The following is a 13739-nucleotide window of genomic DNA, read 5'->3' as shown; positions in this document are numbered from 1 at the left end:
CCATTTTATAGCATTTAATTGTCTTAAATGAAGAAACCTGGCAACCATGGTGTTAACAAGGGATGCCTTGGTATCTCACGCTCACTGTTCTTCAAAGACTGATAACCAGTTTTGGCTGCTTCAGCCTTTGACACAAGGCCAGACAGCCTTCCTTGGTTTTCCTTTGAGCTTCAGTTTATTTCTTTGCTGCGACACATGCACAGCCATCAATCCTTCTTTCTACGTGAGTTTGAGCTTAATAAAATTGTGACATTGAATGTCCAGAATCTATATAATAGCGGCAACGCCTGCAGTCTATTTCACTACATATAGCCAGCCTTATGATTACTTAGTCTACTTGCGTTACTGCATCTGTACAGTTATAAAACGGCTTGCATTTTCTGCAGTTCTCATCACACATGCAATCTTCATTCGGCACATGAATGTTTACTCATTACTTTACTTCGTCATCAGATTCTATAAGGTCTATCCATCATCTTCTTTGACCTCTCTTCTCAGTGCGTCACACTCACTTTTTGTGACGTCACCAGCCTCTCTTTCTCTCATCTTTCATATTCCTTCGGGGACCTCCTCCAGGAGATTGTCAGTTCTCCGAGGATACATCAGATAGGGTTTCCTTAATGCATATTTTGTCTCTAAGAGTCTGCTGAATAGTCACAGTTACTGGTATCAAACTTGGCACGACTTCCGGTTTCCAGCATACAGGTAGCAGAGGGGCGGGACTTCCTGTAGAGGCATTCGGCTGCTAATCTACACTCCCCCTCTGGTTGATCCATCAACTACACCTTCATCGATCTCCACAACAAGACATCCTCTTTTGAAGGAGTGCTTCCTTGGGGTCCAGATCTTTACTACTCCCTTCAGGGATTCTGCTGTGTTCATGTGTTCATCAACACTCCGTCATGTAGCTACATTGTCCATTCGGATTGCAGTAGACCCGTCGTCCCATATACTTCTTATGAATCTTTGGATACAGGAATGTTGTTCCCTCAGTTGCTAGTAAACTCGAAAGTCCTTTAAGATGAGGTAACAGTATCTGAGATGGATGGGGATGCAGATCTTACTTGTACTTCAATAATCGGGTCGAATCAGGAAGTTGGTAAAACTCAACTGTTTTATCAACAATTTTCTAAAACAGGGAGTATAACGGCCTACGGACGCCCCACAAGCTTTCTCAACGATTTAAATGAAAAAATACACATTTATAGTAAAAAGTCATCATCACTGACGTCATACTACATGGCAAAATAAGAAAACCTGCTTGGGGTTGTGATACGCTTACAGGAAACATCTAAGTAAACTTTCTGTACAGGAACGGGTTGTGATTAGGTCTCTAAGGTCAGGTGAACAGCTATGCATACCCCTAGTGCAAGTCCTCTTCTGCGTCAAAAAATGCACTACATTATATTGCCTCTCAAACTATAGGGCTCTCTGGTACGTGGCCCTCTATAATTGGTTGGCACCCTTGTACACTTTTGGAATATTGCACTCGCTAGCAGCATGCAAGCTGGTACCCCAGGTGATGGAGGGTTGGCTTGGTCATGCCTCCCCACCCAATTAGCCCAACATCCATGCTCATTCCTACTGTCTGCCAGTCAATAAGTCTTTAAACTCGGCCTTGCAAAGGATCACTGTGCCTGACAATAGAAGGGAGTGTGAGCATGGTCTTATCTTCTGGTCTCGGTGTAGCTCTACCAAAGTCTATTCTCATCTTGACCATGTGACACGGGACCGTGTTTTGAGCTCCTTTGTTGCATTTAATACTATTAAATGAATATAACCTGGCACTTCTGATGTTTTTCCATTATATCTTAACAGGAGGACATCTTGCTTCTCACGTTCATTGTATCTTCTCGAATAGCTAACGAGTTTCTTGGCTACCTCAACCCTTGACACTGGGCCAGACAAGCCTTCTTGAATCTTCCTTTGCCATCAGCTGTTTTATTCAACTGCGCCACACTTTAAGCCCTTCTCGTTTATGGGATCCCAGTTTGCTAAAATGCATTGTGGAACATCCAGATTCTATACATAACTTTTCTGCCAACCTTGCAAAATGGCCAACTCCCAAAGTAACAAAGAGGCAATTAGAAAGGCACAAGCCAGAACATTGTTTAACGAGACCCTACAAGTTACAAGCAACAGTACACCCACTATATCGGCACCAAAAAGTGACAGCGAATTGGGTCTACTCAAGGAATTGGAGAAACTCCAACGTAGGGAACTAAGCAAGTGGTGGGAAGAACACTCACTCCAAAATTATATAGAAGTAGGCAGAATTCCCCGAGGTTTGAGAATTCTGACCATCCCCTCCTTTGAGGAATTAGACCCACAAATGCTACAGGAATGGAGCGTTGCCACGAATGGATGTTCAAAAACATTCTTGCAATTATTGGTAAAGTATGCTAGTGCGGACCGCACCAAAATATTAGAAAAGATCAAAGAAACAGAAAAACAACTAAAAAAGATACCTGAAACTGAGGAGGGCAAGAGGCTAAGGGGTGTCATGGACAGGAGCCTGGCTGAATATGAGGAAGAGATAAAGCAGAGGAAACAGAGAAAGTTCCTCAGAGATAAAGAAGACTATGAAAGAGGAAGGGTCTACACATTTGCAAAAAGATTTGACCAGATGAGACAAGCATCCCTATCTAGACCAAGCAGATCAATTGAAGATAATGAAGAACAATCAAGTGACAACACATTAACCTCTGAATCAGATTTAACAAGTAGCGAGACTGATGAACCCAATGTTCGGATGATTTTTTTAGACGAAATGCGTTTACTACGCCAAGATGGCAGAAAAAACAAGTCACAAAGAGGTGGAAATCAAAGTCGGGGGAAAGGCAGAGGCGGCCGAAAACCACGAGGAGGGGGAAGAGGAGCAGGCAATGCAATGAGCAATACCCCGGCCAGAGAGCTGCGCTCTGGAAAGTAACAGAGCAAAATACTGAGGATGAAACAAATTTAAGAATAATCAATCTATCAGATCATGTCCTCACCCCCAACCAAACAAAAGTACTAAATCTGGGCCTAAACTTCTGCCCGAAAGCAAAAAATGACTACGTGCAAACACGAATAGACTTTGATCAATATATACGCAAAATACGTCTTAAAAAATTCTTTGCAACAAATGAGTATAAAAAACGCCCCAAAGAGAGGGAGATGGGCCAGACAGAGGTTCAAATTAAGGAGTTAATCACTTTAACTGATCTGGTTAATCTGGAGAAGGGGATAGCAGCAGGGGCAGAATGTGAACCCCTAGATTTTGAAGAGTTGAACATCAGAACAGACTGGACTACCAAAAGCCAATTAAAATCCAAGTCCAAATTCAATCCAGTGGCAAATCTTGGAAACAATATAGAGGCATTTCAGAGCTTAGTAATTGAAGATCTGAAAAAACTCAGAAGAAAGGAACAGAAAAGGATATGGAATGACAACTTATCATTCGGGGACAGACAGGCATTACAAGAGTTGCATGAGCTGAAAAATTGTATCATCAAACCCTCGGGCAAGGGGCGCAATATAGTCTTACAAAATAGGAAAGACTATATCAAAGAAGCTTATAAACAACTGAATGACAGCAAATGCTACATGAAAATCGATCAGAATCCCATCAAAGAACTTGAAAGCAAAATCAACATGCTACTTGCAGAATGGGAAGCCAAGGGCCTACTGTCAGAAGAAAGCCCAAAATTCCTAACCATCACCAATTCAATCACACCTACCATATACTTTCTTCCCAAGGTACATAAAAACATGAAGAAACCCCCAGGCAGACCCATTGTCTGCTTAATAGGCTCTGCATTGTAAAATATGTCAAAATACATAGATGAAGTTCTCTTTCCATTTGTCTCAGCATTACCATCTTACCTACGAGACACGACAGATTTCCTATCTAAAATAGAAGACATTCCCTGGGAGAAAGAATATCTACTTGCCAGTATGGATGTGGTTTCACTGTATACATCGATTGGCCATGAATATGGGAAACAGGGATGTCAACATTTTTTACAGACTCGATCCCTCAACTATCTAGAACATTCTCAAATGGTACTTTCAATGATAGACTTATGTTTGACGAACAATATCTTTCTCTTCAATAACGAATATTTCAAACAACTGCAAGGTACTGCTATGGGCACTACATTTGCGCCGTCCTATGCCAATTTAACCATGGGTGCATGGGAAGAACGAGAAGTCTGGACAGATGTGAACCTTGAGTATACCAATAATATCATTCTCTGGTTGAGATACATAGATGATCTCTTCATAATATGGAAAGGAACCGAACAAGGTGGACAGACTTCGTCAACCGACTCAATTCTAATGATAATAATCTCCGATTCACAGAAACACATAGTCGCACTTTGATTACTTTCCTGGATGTCAATGTGAGGATAGTAAACAACAAAATAACTAGCGAACTACATAGAAAAATCACAGGGATAAATGCCCCCCTCCATGCACACAGTGGACATCCGAAAAATCTGATATGGAGCGTCCCTTATGGAGAGTTTATCCGGTTACGAAGGAATAACAGTAGTTTGGAATCCTATGACACAGAGAGCAGAATAACTGCTCAAGGGTTCGCCAGACAAAAGTACCCTAAAAGAGTGGTCGAAAGGGCATACCTCAAAGCAAGAGCAAAGGAACGTTCTATCCTCATAGCAGGAAGAGGAGACAATGAGAGAAGGAACACGGAGAAGGACAATACTCGATTAATTTTAACATTCGATATTCAAGCACCAAAGATCCGGCGTATTCTAACCAATCACTGGAGAATCCTCATGGCAGATCAGGATCTCAATAGAAACCTTCGAAATCGCCCACAGATAACCTTCAGAAAAAATCGATCAATAAGAGATACCTTGGTGAAAAGTTATATGACCCAAGAAAATGAGACCAACAAGATAAATTGGTTATCCAGTAACAAAAAAGAGGGCTTTTTCAAATGCACCCACTGCAATATTTGCAAATACGCTAAACCTAGGAGCTCTTTCAAACACCCCATTACTGATCAAACTGTTCACATATTGGGGAAAATTACCTGCGAAACGGAATACGTTGTCTATGTGCTGACCTGTGCGTGCAACAAGTGGTACATAGGAAGCACTAAATGTAAATTAAAGACACGTATACAACAGCATGTACGGGCCATCATCAATAATGATGCGAACTACCCAATGGCCAAACATTTCGCAGAATTTCATGATAAAAATATGGATAGCTTTGGGTTTTTTGGGGTGCACAGAATTGAGACAGGACCCAGAGGAGGCGATAAAGAGAAAATCCTGAGACAGAAAGAGACCTGCTACATATTGGACTTTGAGAGTAAAATCCCCAATGGACACAATATAGACGAGGAATTGTACACATTTTTAGGCCAGTGATGAATTGCTAGAAAAAATGCATTGAATTTTACACTTTCGGAATGTTGATGTCTGTCCTTCATCTCTTTTATTCTTACTTATTTTTTCTCATTTTCTCTTATCCATTCTTATTTTCTTTTCTTTTCTTTTATTTTCTCTTATCTTTTCTTATTTTCTTTCCTTTCTTCTCTCTCTCTTTCTACTAACCCCCCCCTTTTCTCCGTCTCGCTCCTTTTCTTGTTCAACCGGTTTCTATGTCTCCAAAAAAAGGTTGTAGTGCATACAAACAACTAGTCAAAGAAGTCCATGTTAGTTTTCTAATATTGCATCATGAAGAAAAATTGTAGGATTCTCACATCCCATTTGTGTAATTAGGGGTAAGGAAAAAGAATGGATGAGAATGATGGTCATCAGCCCTGCCCCTTGGACATCTTTATACAGCTATGAATTTCATATTGTTTTAACTCGTACAGGATACGATTTTAATTTTAGGTGGTTGTCTTTTTATCTATTTGTTTACACATGTGTGACATGTAACTGTGCCCTCCCCCCTGTTTTTATAAACCAGAGTTTGACATATAACTGTCAAGGCAGAGCTTGAACCAATAATTGTCAAGCTAATATGCCGAAAAGATAATATGGTAGGACCTCAGATAAATCGGATGAGTCTAAGCCAGGCAGTGAATGACATTCTGCATTAGCAAGTATTTTCGCATAATGCACTTGATATTGACTGTTGTACTCCAAAAAGACTGTTGCAATTCTTAGTGATCGCTGCACTTTAAAGAGTTTGTTGTATTCCAATATGTTGCTGGCACTATGTACTTTATAACGATCCTGGCATCTCACTGAGATATCTTAGGGATGAGATCTAATATATAACCATTCGAGTTAAAAATTATTATTGATGTCGTTTTATCATTGAACATATTTGCACTTTACAGCGACCATTGCACCTTCAAAGACCGGTGTAATTTACTAAGTTGTTTGCACTATGCACTTTACAGTGATTCTGTATTTCATAGAGGTACTTCAATTATAAGATCTTATATAACTAAGGCCAGCCAATACATGTACTGTATTTCTAACAGGCATTTGGCATATAATGGGGCTCCACGGGGAAACTTTTACTCTTCGAGGCAGACCATGGCGGACCAATATTGAGTTTGAATCATAATCAGTTTCAAACCCAGACCACACACTCTCAAGGAGGGTACCACTCCAATTAGGTGGAAGTGGTACGCATAAGCATGCCATCAGTGCGGCACTAACAACACCAAGATGGCCGCCATGAGTTAGTTTCGAATGGGCTGAGTTTTGAAGTGGAGTCCCCTTTTCTGTGTCGGCACAAAAGGTTGCCGTCTGCTCTGCCTAATGGTTTAAAACTCTATGGTTTACTAGGAACGAATTGTTGTGACCAAGCGGCGAGGCAAGCCGCGAAATGCGTTAACGTTCCAAACGCGCACGGATACTTGCACTTTGGGAGAGCCTTACCTTTATGGCTTTTTAAATTGAATTTTGCCATTTGCAAGGCATTAATAAAGAATACATTTATTTCAACCTGGATGTCCGGACTTTGTTTATTTCTGAAACTATGAAGAGTGCTACTCACCCAGCCTGACGTCTTTCAGTGCTTCGAAGATACTTATATATATATATAATATATATTGGCGGCACCACCTGCAGTCTATTCACTACGTATAACCAGCCTTATGATTTCTTAGTCTACTTACATTACTACATCTGTACAATTATGAAGCGATTTGCATTTTCTTCAGTGCTTTTTGTTCGTGCAATCTTCAATCCTGCACATGAAATATCCCTCAATGCTTTCTTTTTTTATCAGAATCTATAAGGTCTATATACTGTCTTCTTCAGCATCTCTTCCAGGTGCGTCATTTCTGCTACACATGACGTCACCAGTCTCTTGCCTTCATTATTTCACACTTCTTCAGGAACCTCTTTTCTCTGCAGGTACCTCATATTGGGTCGTCTCAATGGATACCTTGTTTCAATGACTCTTCACGGTATAGACACAAATACTGGTGTTGTGCATGTCACAATTTCCAGCTGCCAACAAATAGGCAAAATGGGGGCGGGATTTCCGGTAGAGGCACTTGGCTCCTCCTCTACACTCCCCCTCTGGAAGATTCATCGACCACTCTCCCATCAGTCTTCACATCTAGACATCCTCGTCTGAAAAAAATGCTTCTTTGGAGTCCATATCTTCATCACTCCTTTCAAAGATCCTGCAGATTTTACCTGTTCATGAACACTCAGGTCATAAGACTACATTGTCCATTTGGACTGCAGTAGATACATCTTCCCACATGCTTCTTGTGGTGTCTCGGAGACAGGAACTTCATTCCCTCAGGTATATGAATACTGTCCTTTACATAGTCTCTAATTTCTTTATCTATCAGTTCTTTGGGTCCAAACCGTGACTTGACATCGATCATGATCTTCATTCCTGTTCCTTTCTTTGCTGTCTTCTTGCACTGTGTGATTACTATTCTGATCACACAGAATCCAAACATGATCATCAACAAGGCTCCAAGGAACTTGAAAATATTCGCCATCCATTGTGGTACCCATGAAAATATTGACACAAACCAGCTGTCGTCTGCAATATCTTCCACCTTAACATGTAAGTTTGTTAGCATCGTTATGGACTCTGTCAAGATCCCATTCTCTTCATCATGAGAAGGTATGAATGTGCAACATGATTCTCCGATTTTGGCACAAACACCTCTATCCATGGCTGTAATCATATCCAAGACACATCATTTTATGGCTCTCAGCTCTTCTTTGATAGCGTTGAATCCCTTTATGGTAGTATTGATTGTTTGCAGGAGCTCCCAGTGAGTGATTTGCAACCACTTCACATTTTCCATTGTCTGGATCCCTGGCATAAAGATTGTTGTGAATATTGCTGAGGTCTGGCTGAACAATCTATGTTCATACGGAATGTCATTAAAGGCTTCTATCAATTTAGCTGAGAAGTAGTTCTCCCTCTTTGTTCGATTTGAGGAATCCAACTGATCTCTTTCTCAGGTGAGCATCTGCTTTTGTAAGCTCTCATTGTTCAGGTCACTCTTCAGAATCACAAATGCTGGAACATGAACAATCACTATAGAACCCAATCCTCCCCAATCCTTGGGCAGCTTCATTTAAGCTCTGGATACGCAGGCCCACTAGTGGTCGATTATCACTACTGTTCCATCCTTCATTCCTGGTTCATCGAATATACGACGGCACTGCTGATTCTCTCCAACTTTTCTTGTGCCATTATTTCTGAAACATAGCTTGGCACTAGCCAGAGGCACTATCTGAAATGGGCCTCCCATGTCAGCAACTTTGCAAGCTTCGGCCACAGAGGTTTGCATCCCTTCTCCACACGATCTATAACTGTTGAGTGATGTCCTGTCACTGCCACCATTCTGCATGCCTTTCTCCCATCCATCTGGAGAAAGTCCTGTTCCTCAGATTTGCATCTGGCCTCTCTCCTTGCATCTTCGTATTTCTTCATCGTTCTCCCCTTGGCAATTGAGCTTCTTGTTTATTTCCCATCTAATTCCTGCTCCCTTCATTCCAGGCTGTTCATATCTTATCACATGATCCCTGGTGTTTGGTCTTACTCTTGTCTTTAAATGTTGCACATAATTATCATCTTCTGAGATGATCTTCGGTCACCCATACCAATGATGCTGTTCGACCCTGGAACTGACCTCTTGTCGTCTATAGCTATGAATATCTTGGATTTCCCCAAATAAGGTAGGAGAACACAAACATTGCAACTCTCCTCAGATGTTCTTTCATGTGCTGATATCACATGTTATTCCTCAAATGTGCTGTACTGTCTAGATAATTATTTAACTCATAATCATCTTCTCTTGTGCTTCTCTTGGGTCTCCTTTTTGCAAGGTGAGGTAGTGCAAAAAGCTCATGAAATACATCAGTCCTCATCCTCCCTACACGGGAAATCATAGGAACACTTGTCAAGGAAATGGGTGAACCTACATGTGTTACTGGTGTAGGAATAATCACATATGGCCTTGGCCGTTTATTATTAGACAATTCTGTGAGAGTCACTGGAGTGGGAAGAATCAAAGTGGCTTCTATCTTTTTGGGACCAATGAAGTAGACAGTGTGAATTAGCAAAATCAGAAAAACAATAATAAATGCTCAGCACGCATATATTATGCACCAATACATCAGACCCCACCACTGGCATTTCTCCATACGTCGTTGAGTCTGCTCAATTTCTGGGACTGCATTATTCTCAACAGTCCACATTATGCCTTTGTACTACTTTAAGGAAGGAAAAAACCTTTTTAATCAGGCAGCCTAGTTAAATGCTCAGGTATTTTCCGAATCTCCTCAATTATCCACATAAGTAACCTCCTAATTGCAGGGCTATTTATAGGATCTCGTAAAAATGCACATGTGTTAGTGTTGCACCAAACAAAATAAAGATGGGCTTCAATTAAGTACACAAAGATAGCAATAAGTAGTCTATGGGTATCGACGTTGGACAGAACCATGGAGCTTATCCAAAGACAAACTCGGTAAGGAATGAGTCGGGAAACTGCTCCCTCTTCCAGCCATCAAACTCAAATTCGAGATCTGGTAAAAACATTTTTTTAGCACATCAACACTTTCTAAAGTTCAATTCAAAAGATTCCTGTGACTCTAGAACTTTGCTTAGCACTCTTGCTAAAATATCTATAAAGAGTGTCCAGGTTGAGTCACAGTCCAAATGCACACTTGTATATATTTAATCAGCAATCTTAGTGTCCTTCTTCCTCGTCATTGATCAAGTCTGCACATGCTGAACTACTTCTTCTTGTCTTGCTTCTGAATCAACGGGTGGGGGTGTGACAGTCTCTCCAGCATACGGCTTCACGTCATTTAAGTGGATCCAGGCGTGCCTTTCTTGAACTTTTACTGCTGAGGCAGTGACATTCTCAACCATGTATGGACCACTAAAACGGGTCTCGTGCCACTTCCTTGTGATGTCACACACTACGACTAAATCTCTGGCAAACAATTTAGGAAGAACCCTGGACTGGCTTCTCACTCTTAACTCTCAAGTCACCATTGACTCCATCCTCCCAGTCAAATGGTCAGATCACCATGTAATTAACTTCATCTTAGACAATGCTAGTACAGATCACATCACTCCCAAAAAACCAGAAACCTTTGAAACTAGAAATTTCAAAAAGCTCTCATCCGACAAACTCACTCCAGCCCTGAGTGCTGCTCTTGCCCATACGGTTATAGGCACCAACAACCCTTCCTATCTAGCAGAACAATGCCTCACCCAAACTATTGACTTACTTGCTCCCATCACCACCAAAACCTGCAGACCTGACAAACGATCCTGTTTTTGGTTTAATGAGGAACTTGTAGCCTTAAGACGTACAAAAAGATCATTTGAACACCTCCATAAGAAAAACAATACCCCAGAATCGGCATTAGCCTATGCTGAAGCTAACAAAACATACAAATAAGCAATAATCACCCAAAAAGCCAATGCTTTTAACCTCCGTATTACTAATGCGTCCTCAGACAGCAAAGAACTGTTAACCATCCTTAGAGAGCTTGAAAACCCCTGTCAAACCTCAGCACCTACTAACTCTTGTAAAGACTGGTGCACCACTATACAAAACGCCCTCTCATCTAAAATCCTCCTACTGCAAAATAAAATCGATAGTAAAAAAACTCTCCTAGCTGACAAAACTCCATCTACCATATCAATGACCACATCAAATACCACTACTGGCCCCCCATTTCAATTCACACCAGTGTCTAACAAAGACGTATTTGACACCATAACGAAACTCAAAGCCTCCAACTGTAAAGAAGACCAATTCCCTTCCCACCTAGTGAAACTCTGCGCCCCCACCCTTACACCCATCATCACCGAATTCATCAATGCCTCTTTCCTCACAAACACAGTCCCCACCAGTATCAAAAAAAGCATGGGTGACACCACTTCTAAAAAAACCATCCCTGGACCCGTCAATACCCACCAACTACCGACCTATTACAACGGTCCCATTTCTCCTAAAAATAATTGATAAAATAGCCTACTGTCAAATTCAGAACCATTTGGAACACCATCAACTATTAGGAGACCGTCAGTCAGGATTCCGTCCCAACCATAGCACAGAGACAGCCCTCCTTGATCTGAAGATCCAAAGGAATGCCACTAGAGAAGCAGGTAAACTCTGTCTACTGACGCTCCTGGACCTCTCAGCAGCCTTTGATCTGGTTGACCACGATAAACTCTGTAACACTCTAGCAAACAACTTCAACCTAGCTCAGAACGCCACCAACTGGATCAAATCATTCTTGGCAGATAGGACCTCCAGAGTATCCATCGGCAAAGAATCAGCAGACCCGGTGCCTGTCCCTGCAGGTGTGCCGCAAGGCTCCTGCCTATCCCCCACTCTGTATAATGCCAATACCAAGCTATTATTCGCAGCTTTGGATGCCATGGGTGTCATCTATACTAACTTCGCCGATGACACCCAAATCCTCATTCCTCTCTCAGACAATCACGAACAAGACTCTCTCCTGGTTAACCAAATCTACTCACTCATTCAAAACTGGATGGCTGATAATAGCCTTTGTCTCAACGACGACAAAACCAAACTCCCCATACTTGGCTCCTCCAGCAAAATCAATTCCCTTGAGCCTGCTTTCAAATCATTCACAATCGATGGCACCATAATCCCTGTTCTTAAACAAGTCAAGACCCTTGGCGTCTACTTAGATGCAACACTATCCATATCAAAACAAGTAAACACATTAGCCTCGTCCACCTCCTACACCTCCAAACTCATCTCCCTTAGCCGCAAATTCCTCTCAGCCAATAACTGCGTTACAGTTTGTTTGTTTATTTATTTGTATTGCGCGCCAGACCCAGGGGTAACCGGGCGCAGTGAACAGAATGTGCGAAGCTTACAATGTTGCGAAGAAGTTACAATTTTACAGCAAATAACAGTGTTGCATATTTAAAAATTTTCAATGGTAACAAAATTTAGATAGTACATATATACATTCAGATAAGTAGCATAACACAAATTAAAACTTCCAGGCCTCACATGTTGTTGTCATTGAAGTTACTCTAGTCAGAGCACTCATAATGTCTAAGCTAGACTATTGTAATATCCTCCTCCTTGGCACCTCCAATGCCAACATAGCCAAACTTCAACTCATGCAGAACAAAGCCCGCAGAGCAGCCCTAGGCATCAACAAATCTGAACATATCTCTAACACCAGAAGAGACCACCACTGGATCCCCATCCAAGCTAGAATTCTATTAAAAACCCTGACCATCACTCACAAATGCAGGGCTAACAAAGCACTCAAATACCTCAACAACAGAGTCATGAACAAGCCCCAGACTAGACTCCTCAGGTCCAATAAAAACGCATACCTTGAAACCCCTAGATACAAAAGAGAGAAAGCAGGGGGTAGTAGCTTCAAAACACTGGCCCCCAGACATTGTAACGCTCTACCCACCCACATTATGAACGAAACTTCCTTCCCAAAATTCAAAAGCTTTTTGAAGACTTGGCTTTTCAACAAGTACTAACTGAACCAGAGCACTAATCCGCTCCAAATAACTGTACATATCTGACTATTTTGTATATTGCTGTATAATTATCTGACTATTTTGTATATTGTTGTATATTATTGACTGTTATTCCTTTGTACCTCTGTGTTCACTCTAAGATTGCATTCTCCCATTGTCTGTAACTACGCCGTGATACCCCCGGGTCTGGGCGTATAACAAATGTAATAAATAAATAAATAGGCACAGGAAGTAGTTCTTGCAATCAGGTTGCTGAATGGTCTTCATCTGTGTTCTGAGACCGAACCCCCTAGAGTTGATCTGAAATGACAGAGATACTGGTGGTCATACATGTCAAATACACATGTAGCTCATTTCCTAACTTTTCTGCTGTACTCTGGGAATCACTTCTACTCCTTGATGGAGGAGTCAGAGGCGTTATCATTCGCCTTCATGTGAGGTGATGGGCCGAACCAGGCTGATTCCTTAGGGCGTGTAAAGCTAGGGGCAGGCAATACAGCCATCCCTTTTTCAGTGTCAGCTTGAGTTTGGCAATCCTCTCTTTAAGGACGCTGTTGAGTCTCTCACATATACCATTTGCTTGCGGGTGATAAGCAGAAGAAAACTTGTGCTTAATGTTTAACAGACTTATCTGTTCAAATACTTCATTGACAAAGTGTGGGCCATTATTGGATCTCAGCACTTCATACACTCCCCATCTTGGAAAGACTTCTCGTACTAAAAACCTTGCTGCGCAAGTGGCATTGGGGTATGTACACGGATCTGCT

The sequence above is a fragment of the Ambystoma mexicanum genome, chromosome 1p (genome assembly GCF_040938575.1).
Source record: "Ambystoma mexicanum isolate Mex_15411 chromosome 1p, UKY_AmexF1_1, whole genome shotgun sequence".
NCBI lineage: Eukaryota > Metazoa > Chordata > Amphibia > Caudata > Ambystomatidae > Ambystoma > Ambystoma mexicanum.
The sequence above is the reverse complement of the archived record's forward strand: the minus strand, read 5'-3'. Positions refer to the sequence as shown.